General features: G+C 48.9%; 1 long non-coding RNA gene across 1 annotated transcript in view; it reads left to right on the top strand.

The window, feature by feature from the left end:
* The first annotated feature begins 801 nt into the window (after window positions 1–801).
* Window positions 802–13435, top strand: part of LOC138772322 (uncharacterized) — a 62639-nt gene continuing 50005 nt past the window's right edge. The window contains exon 1 of the long non-coding RNA XR_011359745.1: window positions 802–857. This is a non-coding gene — a long non-coding RNA (uncharacterized lncRNA). The remainder of the gene's footprint in view (window positions 858–13435) is intronic.

Genomic DNA, 13435 nt, shown 5'->3' with positions numbered 1-13435 from the left:
TATTGGTTGCTCTGGGTGCTGGAAGTCTATTGGTTGCTCTGGGTGCTGGAAGTATTGGTTGCTATGAGTGCTGGAAGTCTATTGGTTGCTATGGGTGCTGGAAGTATTGGTTGCTATGAGTGCTGGAAGTCTATTGGTTGCTATGGGTGCTGGAAGTCTATTGGTTGCTCTTGGTGCTGGAAGTATTGGTTGCTATGAGTGCTGGAAGTCTATTGGTTGCTATGGGTGCTGGAAGTCTATTGGTTGCTATGGGTGCTGGAAGTCTATTGGTTGCTCTTGGTGCTGGAAGTATTGGTTGCTATGAGTGCTGGAAGTCTATTGGTTGCTATGGGTGCTGGAAGTCTATTGGTTGCTATGGGTGCTGGAAGTCTATTGGTTGCTCTTGGTGCTGGAAGTCTATTGGTTGCTATGGGTGCTGGAAGTCTATTGGTTGCTATGGGTGCTGGAAGTCTATTGGTTGCTCTGGGTGCTGGAAGTCTATTGGTTGCTATGGGTGCTGGAAGTCTATTGGTTGCTATGGGTGCTGGAAGTCTATTGGTTGCGGCAGTGACGGCCTGGCCTATGGGATGAGGCAGTCCATGCTGGATACACTGTAGGAAATGGTCAGCTGTGTTAAGCATTATGGCGGGAGCAGCAGAGGTGGGGTGTCCTCCTGAATACGACTCCATAGGGTGACCTCTCCAAGTGCCCCCGGGCAATGATGACAGCTGTGACAGTGATCAGCATGTAGTTGTAGTTTCTAACTTCCGCTGGGTCATGTGACCTATAAGCCCCGCCTCCGCATTGTGACGTCACACGGAAAGAGAGTAGGCGCGCGCTGCAGCCGCCGAGGAGCCGAGAGGCGGGAAAGTTGTGAGGTAAATGTCTCCGCCATGACACCCGGCCCTGGCTATACCCCCGCCGTGACACCCGGCCTGTCCCCCCCCGCCGTGACACCCGGCCTGTCCCCCCCCCCCCCCATGACACCCGGCCTGTCCCCCCCCCCCCATGACACCCGGCCCTGGCTATTCCCCCGCCGTGACACCCGGCCTGTCCCCCCCCCCCGCCATCACACCCGGCTCTGGCTATACCCCCGCCATCACACCCGGCTCTGGCTATACCCCCGCCATCACACCCGGCCTGCCCCCCCCATCACACCCGGCCCTGGCTATACCCCCGCCATCACACCCGGCCCTGGCTATACCCCCGCCATCACACCCGGCCCTGGCTATACCCCCGCCATCACACCCGGCTCTGGCTATACCCCCGCCATCACACCCGCCCCCCCCCCCCCATCACACCCGCCCCCCCCCCCCCATCACACCCGCCCCCCCCCCCATCACACCCGGCCCCCCCCCCCATCACACCCGGCCCCCCCCCCCCCATCACACCCGGCCTGTCCCCCCCCCCCCCCATCACACCCGGCCTGTCCCCCCCCCCCCCCCCCCCCATCACACCCGGCCTGTCCCCCCCCCCCCCCCCCCCCCATCACACCCGGCCTGTCCCCCCCCCCCCCATCACACCCGCCCCCCCCCATCACACCCGGCCCTGGCTATACCCCCGCCATGACACCCGGTGCCGTCAGTACGGCTGTGCCGGGTGTTGGTGTTTCCGGATTTGTACAATGGAAAAAGAACCATGGCGTATAGTCTGCTCTGGCGAGGATGATGGGAGTTATCACTGGAGAGACCTCCATCCTGTACATCTATAGGGGATGATGGGAGTTATCACTGGAGAGATGTCTCTGTACATCTATAGGGGATGATGGGAGTTATCACTGGAGAGACGTCTCTGTACATCTATAGGGGATGATGGGAGTTATCACTGGAGAGACCTCCATCCTGTACATCTATAGGGGATGATGGGAGTTATCACTGGAGAGACCTCCATCCTGTACATCTATAGGGGATGATGGGAGTTATCACTGGAGAGACGTCTCTGTACATCTATAGGGGATGATGGGAGTTATCACTGGAGAGACGTCTCTGTATATCTATAGAGGATGATGGGGGTTATCACTGGAGAGACGTCTCTGTACATCTATAGGGGATGATGGGAGTTATCACTGGAGAGACGTCTCTGTACATCTATAGAGGATGATGGGGGTTATCACTGGAGAGACGTCTCTGTACATCTATAGGGGATGATGGGAGTTATCACTGGAGAGACGTCTCTGTACATCTATAGAGGATGATGGGAGTTATCACTGGAGAGACCTCCATCCTGTACATCTATAGAGGATGATGGGAGTTATCACTGGAGAGACGTCTCTGTACATCTATAGGGGATGATGGGAGTTATCACTGGAGAGACGTCTCTGTACATCTATAGGGGATGATGGGAGTTATCACTGGAGAGACCTCCATCCTGTACATCTATAGGGGATGATGGGAGTTATCACTGGAGAGACCTCCATCCTGTACATCTATAGGGGATGATGGGAGTTATCACTGGAGAGACCTCCATCCTGTACATCTATAGGGGATGATGGGAGTTATCACTGGAGAGACGTCTCTGTACATCTATAGAGGATGATGGGGGTTATCACTGGAGAGACGTCTCTGTACATCTATAGGGGATGATGGGAGTTATCACTGGAGAGACGTCTCTGTACATCTATAGAGGATGATGGGAGTTATCACTGGAGAGACCTCCATCCTGTACATCTATAGAGGATGATGGGAGTTATCACTGGAGAGACGTCTCTGTACATCTATAGGGGATGATGGGAGTTATCACTGGAGAGACGTCTCTGTACATCTATAGGGGATGATGGGAGTTATCACTGGAGAGACGTCTCTGTACATCTATAGAGGATGATGGGCGTAATCTCTGTAGGGTCCCAGTGATGGGAGTGGTAGTCGGCAGGTATGTGATGGTGCTGCCCCTCCTGTCGGCTCCTGAGGGGTCTCTGCTCCGGTATTTATGGCGCTTTCACCTTCTGGTTCTTTCTCTGATGATTTTACAATCACCTTCACATTCCAGCTCCGGCCCCCCAGTGTGTGTGTGAGGGCACATCCATCTCAGGTGACAGCCCCCTTCTCCCCTCACTGACTTTATGGGCATCGTCCCCGCTGTCTTGGGGTCTTCCTGTTATTGTGGACACTTTAAACCCCAGGTGGGAATTCAGAGATAAGGAGATTAGGTGTAAAGTGTCCGTTGCCCTCATCTGCCCTGAGTGATCCCTCTGTGGGGGGCTGGTGCATAACTACAACTCCCAGCATGCCCTGAGTGATCCCTCTGTGGGGGGCTGGTGCATAACTACAACTCCCAGCATGCCCTGAGTGATCCCTCTGTGGGGGGCTGGTGCATAACTACAACTCCCAGCATGCCCTGAGTGATCCCTCTGTGGGGGGCTGGTGCATTACTACAACTCCCAGCATGCCCTGAGTGATCCCTCTGTGGGGGGCTGGTGCATAACTACAACTCCCAGCATGCCCTGAGTGATCCCTCTGTGGGGGGCTGGTGCATTACTACAACTCCCAGCATGCCCCGAGTGATCCCTCTGTGGGGGGCTGGTGCATTACTACAACTCCCAGCATGCCCCGAGTGATCCCTCTGTGGGGGGCTGGTGCATAACTACAACTCCCAGCATGCCCCGAGTGATCCCTCTGTGGGGGGCTGGTGCATTACTACAACTCCCAGCATGCCCTGAGTGATCCCTCTGTGGGGGGCTGGTGCATAACTACGACTCCCATTATTCCCAGAGTGATTGCTCTGTGGGGGGCTGGTGCATAACTACGACTTCCAGCATGCCCTGAGTGAGGCCTCTGTGGGGGGGCTGGTGCATAACTACGACTCCCATTATTCCCAGAGTGCTCTGGAGGGGGCTAGGGCATAACTACAACTCCCAGCATGTCCTGAGTGACCTCTGGGGGGGAGGGGCTGGTGCAGAACTACAGCTCCCATCATTCCCTGAGCACAAGACACACCGCATTAGACCATCACTCAATGATGAGATACAACCACTGGGCACAGTGGGAGTTGTAATTTTGAACCATCAGCAGAGCCAATGGTTGGGAGTAGGGATGAGCAAACCGGCCGAGGTTTGGGTTCCTATGAACCTGAACTCTCGGCTTCTGATTCCCGCTGTCTGCTCGCTTCGTGGAGAGGGTGGATGCAACCTTGAGGACAGCCTGGAAAACTGGGATACAGCCATAACCATAGGCTGTATCCCAGTTTTCTAGGCGGTCCTCAGGCTGTATCCACCCTCTCCACGGAGCGGGCAGACAGCAGGAATCAGAAGCCGAGAGTTCAGGTTCATACAAACCCAAACCTCAGCCTGTTCGCTCATCCCTTGTGGGGAGCACTGCTGTGATGGATGAAACGCTTCTTACAGGGTGACGTGTTGTAAGTTTTCACACTTGTGAGCGTGTAACATGGGGCTGACATAATCTTCCCAGGATTCACATTGTGTCATGTTTGTTATGTGACTTATTCCATAGCACTGTACAGAGATTAGCAATACTGTGCAGTTCCCACAGTGCGGCCATGTTAGCCCATACCAAATACCATTTGTGGCTTTCTCTGCGCCTCTCTGTTGTCGTCATCTGGCTCTCTGTTCCTTTTCATGTTAAGATTGCTGTGCGGTTCAGCTTCGGGTGACAAAGTGGCATTACAGTCTTCTCTGCGGCGGGGCCATAAAGTGGCGTTTGTTCTTGGTGAGAGCAGGGCAGGATAGTGGTATGATCACTCCCATCACAGGGTCTCCCTATAACCCCTGAAAAGATGGCGTACCTGACCGTCACCTGGGGTTAGGTAACAGGATCATTGCTACAAGACTAAGACTTTACACATGGTGAGCCCTGCAGGGAGTGCTTGTTACCAACTATCCTGAATCCCATGCCAGGCCTCCTGCTGCCCATCCACCTCGATTTACCTGGCATGGAAATAAAATGTTTGGAGACGTTTTCTGCTGACAGTGGCCTCTGGGACACTGCCAGGGACTTTGAGAAAAGTTGACAGGACTTAAACAGAACCTGTCAGGTTATTCTGCCTTAAATGAGGGCAGCATAAACTAGTGACAGAAATGCTGAACAGATTGTGTATTATTTACATCATTTTGTTCAGCCAATCTCCTAATATGCAGGAGAATAGGATTCTTGCTTCCCTTTCCCCCGCCCTCCAGCTGCTGATTGATAGTTCACTGCTTATAAACAGCATGGATAGATAACTGCCAATCAGCAGCTGGTGCGAGGAGTTTTCTGCTTCTCATGAATATCCAGGGCTTAATGTATGAAACACGTGCTATATCGTGGAGGCACTGCTGCCTGTGATCAGCCCTCCTCCTGACTCCTCTAGCATTGTGCTCTCTTTCATGTCTCATCTTATGCCCCTATTACCTTGTTTCCCGCTTGCTGCGGGCACTTTTACACGCGTTGGCAGCGAGCAGGTAAAAGCTGGGGGGGGCCCTATTCCACGGAGCGACGGCAGCAGATCGTTGCTATCTTAGTGGTTTGTCTTTCAACATTATCGACAACTATCGTCTGTAATGGCCGAATATGGGCCATAATTGTTTAGTGTAATAGGGCCTTTACATCCTCTGATTCTGCTAATAAGATTTTAGTGAGTTGTTATGTAGAGGTCCATTGGGGTAATGACACCTAAGATGTATAGAAAACGCCTATATTAATATACTACAACAGGTGTATTTACCGCATTGGCAGTAATAAGTGCACCTTTCTCACTGATGGGATTAGCCATGTCAGCCAATAGCCACATTGGTAACAGGTGTGTAAATGATACCGTATTGTCTATAATATGCGCATACTACTCATCCTCTCTCTGATGCACGCTGCTGCCCTCCTCAACCTGACGCACATGGCGGCCCTCCTCTACCTGACGCACATGGCGGCCGCCCTCCTCTACCTGACGCACATGGCAGTTGCCCTCTCTGACGCACGAGGCAGCCAACCTCTCTCCAACGCTTGTGGCGGCTGTCCTTTTTCTGATGCACGTGGTGGCCATCCTTTTTATGACGCATGGGGTAAGCGTCCTCTCTCTGGAAGCGTTGGCCATCCTTTTTATGACGCAAGCGGCCGCCCTCCTCTCTCATTTACCTATATCCTCTTAATCTGTTACCTTACAAGAACTTTGTGTTTTCCTGCTTTTTTCCCCCTTGGTAAAGCAGTGTTCTTTTCCGTGCTGGAATGTAAACCACAGGCGGCAGGATCGTGGGGACTGAGCTGGAGACCCTATTCCTAGTTTGAATGAAGAAATTGCGCAGTCCTTCCGCGTTGCGCAACTCCTGGTCCTATAGATGAATACAGCGTTTTACAGCGTCGTCCTGTAAAATAACCTGAGTCTTCCGGGCTGAGCGGACCCCACTGTGAGCAATTCCTCATCCTGGAGCGGCACCCCCCACAGTGAAGGGGAAAGGTCACAGTCCTGATTCTGAACTAAAGGACAAGAAGGTCTTTTATGAAAGCCCCGAAGAGATGGACGAATTATTTCTACATTCCACCTCGACCCCGTTTCCATTTGCTAATGTTTGGTAGACAAGCGGTCTCTGTGTAAGACGAGCCCCGTGTTGCTTTAGGGATTCCTTAAATATTCCACATGGCGATGTTGTTTTTTTTCTCTCTCTCCATCAAATGCTTTTTTAATGATGCAGCGTTATTGGCGCGGTGTCTACTTATCGCTGGTGCGGCCCCTGCCCCCCACAGCTGTCCAGTATAATCGGGGCCCTGTTCCCTCCGCGCCAGCCCGGCATACACCGCTGGAGGGGAGCCCCATCTACACACATATCTTGGAAAAATATTGTGTCCTTGCGTTTTACTGCAATCCGGCTATGTCATAGACTTGGCCCGTCCTGATTTCCGTGTCCGTCTGCCAAAGTCCTGTATATAAAACGTAAAGCCCCGAGCTCGGCAAAATAATGAGGACACTATGTTATGGGTGAGGGAAAACCAGGACACATTGTTACTCACTGGTGAAGGGTATACATCATCTATTTACATAGCGACCATGTACGTAACCCCAGACCACAATGGCCTCCACCAGACATCACATATTCCTCTCACCTGCTACATATACTGTGCGTTTGTGTGTCTGTCTGTGTGTGTAAAATATATATATATATATATATATATATATATATATATATATATATATATCTGGAGTATAAAACAGGATGTAACTCAGGATCAGTAATGTAATGCATGTAGATGGTGACAACACCAGCAGAATAGTGAGTGCAGCTCTGGAGTATAATACAGGATCAGTAATGTAATGTATTATGTACACAGTGGCCACACTGCTCATGCTATATGTAATCAGTGTAATGTCTCTTACAGATGGGCATACATATGGCGGGTTCTATTATATTAAAGATTATGTGTACGTCTCTATCATTTGATAGCTTAGTACATGTAGTAATAATAATATTAATATTAATGTTTTTATAGCTCCAACTTATTCCTTAGCACTTTACATAGATTTGTAAATGTTGGACTAGCATAACTCCTGTGTATCAGGCTCGGTGTCTTAGGGTTATGCTAGACTCCGATCTCTCTTTTACTCCCTTTATTCAAGCTTTTGCACGCTCCTGTCATCTACATCTCATAAACATCTCCAGAATCCGCCCCTTTCTCACCACTGACACTGCTCAGACTCTGTCGCCCTGACCCATTCTCCTCTTGACTACTGTAACTCCCTACTAATCAGTCTTCCTTTACCCAAACTCTCCGCTTTCCAGTCTATCCTGAAGGCAGAAGCCAGACTAATCTTTCTCTCCAGCCATTACACGGACGCCCCCCCCCCCCCCCCCCCGTGCCGGTCACTGTATCGGTTACCCATTGAGTCCAGAATTCAGTTCAAACTCCTCACCCATAAAGCGCTCCACAATTCTGCCCCTCCATACTGTACATCTGCTCCCTCATCTCCACCTACCATCCTACCTGGCTCTACCTTCTGCAAATGATCTTACGCTAACATCTTCCATAATCAGAACCTCTCACTCCCGCCTCCAGGACTTCTGTGCTGCACCAGTTCTCTGGATGCTTTACCCAAAGACCTCGGACTCATACCCAACACTCACAGTTTCAAGCGTGTCCTAAAGACTCTTCTCTTCAGACACGCTTATAACATTCCCTAAACTTGTCTCCCCTTCTGCTTCTACTCTGTATCTTCAACGCTTCCATGCACTTTTACCTGTACTCAGACATTGGCGTGTGATTGGCTCTTCCAGCTCTTTCTGACTATGTACAATGGCTGGACCATGGGTAAATAAAACACTTGTGACTTTTGTGTCACCCCCAGTTGTAGTGTGGAAGCTCCAGCAAGCAGGACTCATATTCACTTTGTATTCACTTTTTAATTTTTTTTAAATTCTAATTATTTAATTTTGTATTATGTAAATGTAACGTCTGTACTAAGTGTGTGGAAAAAAAAGTGCTGAGGAATCTGTTGGTGCTATATAAATAATAATTATTATTATTGGTCCTTGTCCTCGTTAGGGGTCATAATCTAAATTCGCCTATCTATACATTTTGCTTGTGGGAGGAAACCGTGCTCCCCCATGTGGTTTACATGTAGTGAGTGCGTTACATTATTTGACTCTGCAGCCATGTTGGTCATTACAATATTCTATAATGTGGTGTTTGTGGATCATAGAAACTTATGAATGTGGCTCTGTAGGGTGGAGAAGTAGCAGACCCAAAATACAGATGCCCCTTCCAGCCCTTCCAGCAGATAAGGCTCCTGAGGTCATTCCACATCATCGCTTCTCTCTCTGGACCTGACCCCCTGTGACCAAACTAAATACAGCATTGTTGAGCTGTGATTAGAAGCGGAGAGGAGCCTGCCAGGAGGTTGGCTCACATCTTACCAAAAGGGCTATAAAAACATTAGTCAGACTATAGAAGGTTCCTTTCATTTACTGGGATAATAGTAAAGAGGTTGGGTGGTGAAGAGATCCTGTTATACCTGTCTGATCTGCCTGAGATCATTACCAGGCTCATGCCATCATATTAATAACTGGCCATGTGAGCTGACACTTAAGGCCATTGTGTCTCAACTTGCGGCTCTCTAGCTGTTGCACGACATTAATTCCCATCATACCCACATACCGGGCTGTTACAAACCTAAAATTCCTATGAAGGGTGCAGTAGTTTTGCAACAGCTGGATAGCCCGGTTGGGGGAGCACTACCTTAGGCCATAGTGACTGTGTCAGGTCAACTTATGGTCTCTAATATGAAGATCCTTGTCCTCGCATTAGCCTTTGCATCCAGTTCCTGCTTCTGTCCATTGCACATACAGGTCTCATCTGCTCTCTGACCCATTGACCCCAGCACACTGAGGTGTCTGGGCCGTGGAGCCCACCGGCCAGCAGGACTCAGACGCCAAGAACAAGGCAGCAATTTGTTATTTATAGCCCCATGTAATAAAGATGATGTGAGAGCCCTGGTGGCTGTGTACTGCTTACATAGTACAGGCATGGAGGCAGGTTAGAGGAATCCCAGCTAGTGTATGCCCCCCCATAACCTGATAAGAGAAAGCAGATAAGGGGAGAGGTCTGTGTCCCCTATAAATTACAGCCAGGTTGTTTACAGTGGTGTCCAGCTCGCACCTTTCTCCATAACAAATGCTTGTGATTCTACAGCCCCCTGCAGAGTGCACCCTCAAGATCTGACCTCCTCCTGGTCTTACTGGCAGTAGGTTTGCATTGTATTATTATTATTATTATTTATTTATAAAGCGCCCTTAGTTCCAGAGCGCTATACAATAGATAGGCAACAGGCAGGAACAATACAAGATCAGAAAACATTACATGAAGGCAAAAGACAGACTGGTACATGGGGGAAGAGGACCCTGCCCGCTATGTGTATATAGACTGTGAGAGTATATACTATAGATGATGCTGACACAAGTATTCTGGGGTCTGTGGTTCTCCAGCTCTGTTGTGTATAGGTGATGTAGAAGTACACCTAGATGTCAGGATCTGCTGTGTTACATAAGGAATAGTGCCCTATGCTTATATAACACATGACAAGGGGTGTGTTATGTACAGGGTGGGCCGATGACATGTAGGGCAGCTGACCCTGCGCTGTGGTTTTTGGCCTGAGCCGGTGCAGGTGGGTAGATCCTGGTGTAAGTGAGGAATGGGCCAGAGGAAAAGCTTTTGTTTGTCATTTAGATGTTGGGAGGAAAATGGGGAAACCCACTGACAAAGGGAGGACGTGAGCCAGGAAGCTAGAGATAGTGGGCTGCACGATAATGTGTGTGGTGCGGTGCAGGATGTCCACGCTGCGGGAGGATGGATCCGGGTTGTTACTGCAGTCATATACAGCAGGGACCCCTACACGTGAGGACAGCCGGGGGTGGGGGGCTCCAGTGCTCTCAATATAGAATTGGAGGTGTAAATGTATTTGTATATGTGAGCTTTCTGCATGTATGTGTGTGTACGCCTTTATTAATGTGAGTCTACCGAGAAGCCATGTTAGTGCTCCACCACGCAGACATAGCCATTACAGTGAGGTCCGGACTGGAGTGGATGTGCGCCATTAGGGTGCCTTCACACATACAGGATCCGCAGCAGGTTTGATGGTGCAGATCCGCATCTGATTTGATCAATGCTTGTTTGGGACTGCTTACGGCCAAAGACCCTAAGCGACTTCTTTTGTTGTCCTGTATGTTGCTATACGCTTCACCAGAAGGGGTTAATATACATTATCATATAGCTATGAATGGAAACAGATTAGGCCTTGTATATTGTCCATGTTCTGTTTCCCTGCATCCTCCTCTGCTGAGGATTATAGGAATGCATTATTGTGACTGTACAACCCTATAGTTACTCATACATTCGGCTAGTCCTGTGTGGAGACCCCTGCAGCCCCTGAGCTGCTTCTACCCAAAGATCTGCAGTCTTTTCAGATGACAAGTATTTACTTAACCACAAGATGAAGAAAGTGGCGTGAGACTGTGACCTAGCGACGGCGGAGGATCCCTAAGATACAGCGCAACACAGACCCAGCAATTTTAAGGACTTATCTCCTAATCCAGACTTTAAGACCTCAAACTCATGTTTCCATAATGTAGATAAGCCAGCAGAGTCCTATATGAACATGGAACTTTGTGAGGGGGGCAGGGAGGACGGAGACATCATTGTAAACTGTGCAGTATTTAATGTGGGGAGGATAGAGGATGCCAGCTATAGAGATGGAACCTAAGATGATGTCCATGATGGTATTCCCTATGCGTAAACCTATACAGCAACTCCATATAAGATATATAGTGACTGTAGTCAATCCTGTATGTACAGTGCTCAGCTCCAAATAAGATCTATAGTGACTGTAGGTGATGATCCTTCCTGGTAGGTGATGATCTGTAGTAAAGAAGAAGCTGGTGACTACAGACTAGTTACCTGACATCTGTAGTAGAGAAGAGGCCATGACTACACACCAGTTACCTGACATCTGTAGTAGAGAAGAGGCCGGTGACTACACACCAGTTACCTGACATCTGTAGTAGAGAAGAGGCCGGTGACTACACACCAGTTACCTGACATCTGTAGTAGAGAAGAGGCCGGTGACTACACACCAGTTACCTGACATCTGTAGTAGAGAAGAGACCGGCGACTACACACCAGTTACCTGACATCTGTAGTAGAGAAGAGGCTGGCGACTACACACCACTTACCTGACATCTGTAGTAGAGAAGAGGCCGTGACTACACACCAGCTACCAGACATCTATAGTAGAGAAGAGGCCGATGACTACAGATCAGTTACCTAACATCTATAGTAGAGAAGAGGCCGGTGACTACACACCAGTTACCTGACATCTGTAGTAGAGAAGAGGCCAGTGACTACACACCAGCTACCAGACATCTATAGTAGAGAAGAGGTTGGTGACTACACACCAGTTACCTGACATCTGTAGTAGAGAAGAGGCTGGTGACTACACACCAGTTACCTGACATCTATAATTGTAAAAATTATGGAAACACTTAAAAAATAAGATAATTGATCACCTAAGAACCAGTTTTTTGATGGATGCCAACATGGCTTTACTGTGGGCAGATCGGACTAACCTCAATGATTTCTGTGGTTACATCACAAAATAGCTGGATGAAGGTGGTGCTGTAGATATATCTGGACTTCAGCAAAGCCTTTATACAGGTCCCCATAACGAGCTGAAAGAGAAGTTACTGAGGATTAATGCCTGGATAGTTCAGTGGATTTGTGGTTGTTGAAGGCTATATATCAGAGGGTGGTTGGTAATGATGTACACTACCGTTCAAAAGTTTGGGGTCACCCAAACAATTTAGTGTTTTCCATGAAAAGTCACACAATTCACCACCATACGTTGTGAAATGAATAGAAAATAGAGACAAGACATTGACAAGGTTAGAAATAATGATTTGTATATGAAATAACATTGTTCTTACATCACACTTTGCTTCCGTCCCAGAATCCTCCTTTTGCAGCAATTCCAGCATTGCACACCTTTGGCATTCTAGCTATTAATCTGTTGGGGTAAGCTGGAGAAATTGCCCCCCACGCTTCTAGAAGCAGCTCCCACAAGTTGGATTGGTTGGATGGGCACTTCTGGCGTACCATACGGTCCAGCTGCTCCCACAATGGGGGGGTGATCTGGTGACTGCGCTGGCCACTCCATTACCTATGATAGAATACCAGCTGCCCCTTCTGCTGGAAATAGTTCTTGCACAATTTGGAGGTGTTTAGGGTCATTGTTCTGTTGTAGGATGAAATTGGCTCCAACCAAGCGCTGCCCACTGGGTATGGCATGGCGGTGCAGAGTGATAGCCTTCCTTATTCACAATCCCTTTTACCCTGTACAAATCTCCCACCTTACCAGCACCAAAGCAACCCCAGACCATCACATGACCTCCACCATGTATAACAGATGGCGTCAGGCATTCTTCCAGCATCTTTTCATTTCTTCTGCGTCTCACAAACGTTCTTCTTTGTCATCCAAACACCTTAAACTTGGATTCTTCCATCCACAACACTTTTTTCCAGTCTTCCTCTGTCCAATGTCTGTGTTCTTTTGCCCATCTTAATCTTTTTCTTTTATTGGCCAGTCTCAGATATGGCTTTTTCTTTGCCACTCTGCCCTGAAGCCCAAAATCCCGCAGCCGCCTCTTCACTGTAGATGGTGACACTGGTGTTTTGCGGCTACTATTTAATGAAGATGCCAGTTGGGGACCTGTGAGGCGTCTGTTTCTCACACTAGAGACTCTAATGTGCTTATCTTCTTGCTTAGTTGTGCAACGCGGCGTCCCACTTCTTTTTCTGCTCTGGTTAGAGCCTGTTTGTGCTGTTCTCTGAAGGGAGTAGTACACACCGTTGTAGGAAATCTTCAATTTCTTTGCAATTTCTCGCATGGAATAACCTTCATTTCTAAGGACAAGAATAGACTGTCGAGTTTCAGATGAAAGTTCTCTTTTTCTGGCCATTTTGAGCGTTTAATTGACCCCACAAATGTGATGCTC

The sequence above is a fragment of the Dendropsophus ebraccatus genome, chromosome 14 (genome assembly GCF_027789765.1).
Source record: "Dendropsophus ebraccatus isolate aDenEbr1 chromosome 14, aDenEbr1.pat, whole genome shotgun sequence".
NCBI lineage: Eukaryota > Metazoa > Chordata > Amphibia > Anura > Hylidae > Dendropsophus > Dendropsophus ebraccatus.
The sequence above is the reverse complement of the archived record's forward strand: the minus strand, read 5'-3'. Positions and strand labels throughout refer to the sequence as shown.